Consider the following 1,656-nt stretch of genomic DNA (forward strand, 5'->3'; position numbering starts at 1 on the left):
GGCTTTTTTCTTTTTGCTTATGTGGTACTGAGGAATCGAACCCAGGGTCTCATGCATGCAAGGCAAGCGCTCTACCACTGAGCCACCTTCCCAGCCCCTTACTCTGCATTTAACAACACCTTGAAATGACTTATTCCCATGTGAACCAGTGAGGAGAATAAGGCTCAGAGAAATCACGCAGCTGACCCAAAATCACATAGCTAGCAAATAAGAAAGATATGAGCCCTGACTATGAAGTTAGAAGACCCAAAGTCTAAGCCAAGTGAGCCTTCCCTGTGTAGATCCCACCCACATTGTAATGCCTGCTGGCCATCCTTAGCCCTCTCCTCCCTAGTCCTCAACAGACAGGAAGCTCACTGATAACTGATTCAGCCTTCCATGCCAGGCTTTGAGCATCTCAACCACCATAACTCTTCCATAACTCCTTCTCCTTCTTCTAGACACTCGCAGCACCTCATGTCTGGTTTCCCGACCTGACAGAGGGTTTTGATCTTCATTTAACATCTGTGTGTTCTTGCTGCCAAGAGGCACTATCAGTATCAGGAATGGACAGATCCCTCTGCCTCTTTCGTAACCCTCAGGAACAAACACACAGTAATCTTGAAGCTGAAACAACTAGCAAAAGGATGAGGTAAAAGAAGAAAATAGGCAGCCAAAGATGTAAGCAAGAACTGCAACATGGTCCTTTCTTGTCTACCATCCATGATCACACCATGGCCATCATGCAGATTTTTGTCAAAACCCTTAGGGGAAGACCGCCATGCTTGAGGCGGAACCCTGAGATACTACACAAAATGTAAAGGTCAAGATTCAGGATAAGGAAGGAATTCCTCCTGATCAGCAAAGACTGATCTTTGATGGTAAGCAGCTGGAAAATGGACGTACCTGATCTGACTACAACATGCAAAAGGAGTCCACTCTTCATCTAGTGTTAAGATTTCATGGCAGAACAACAACAACAACAAAAAAAGTCTTACACCACTTCCAAGAAGAACAAGCAGAAGAGAAAGAAACTAAGCTGGCTGTCCTGAAATACTATACCATGGATGAAAATGGCAAAATAAAGCAGCCATGGTCGAGAGTGACCTTCAGACGAATGTGGTGTTGGAGTTTTTATGGCTAACCACTTTGACAGACATTATTATGGCAAGTGAGGTCGAACTTACTGTTTCAACAAACTGGAAGACAGTGATTATATATGAATTAATAAAAGGCATATACTTAAAAAAAAAAAAAAAGAACTGAACCATGGCGGGTGCTACTGGCTCACACCTATAAGCCTAACCACTCAAGAAACTGAAATTAAGAATCAAAGCCAGACCAGACAGACAAAAATCCAAGAGACTATTTCCAATTAGCAAGCAAAAAGACAGAACTGGAGGCATGGCTCAAGTGGTAGAGTACCAACTGTGAGCAAAAAAAAAAAAAGTTAGGCCTGGGAATAAAGCCCCAATCCCAGCAAAGAAGAAGAAAGAGGAGGGGGTGGGGATCAAAACATCATCTTCTTCTGCAAATGAGTAAAACAATAAAAGCACAAAAGACCAGCTCTCAAAATAAAACACATATGGGAAATGCTTGAAGTAATAAAAGAGGGAGAAAAGGATTAAAGCAACTATAAATAAAAGTCATCATCTGCATCTGAAAGAAGAGCCTCTT

The 1,656-nt window shown here is 42.3% G+C and overlaps 1 pseudogene; it reads left to right on the forward strand.

The window, feature by feature from the left end:
* Positions 1-722: 722 nt before the first annotated feature.
* LOC105984725 lies at positions 723-1,202 on the forward strand (annotated as a pseudogene).
* Positions 1,203-1,656: the final 454 nt, after the last annotated feature.

Source organism: Dipodomys ordii, unplaced genomic scaffold (genome assembly GCF_000151885.1).
Source record: "Dipodomys ordii isolate 6190 unplaced genomic scaffold, Dord_2.0 Scaffold1, whole genome shotgun sequence".
Lineage (NCBI taxonomy): Eukaryota > Metazoa > Chordata > Mammalia > Rodentia > Heteromyidae > Dipodomys > Dipodomys ordii.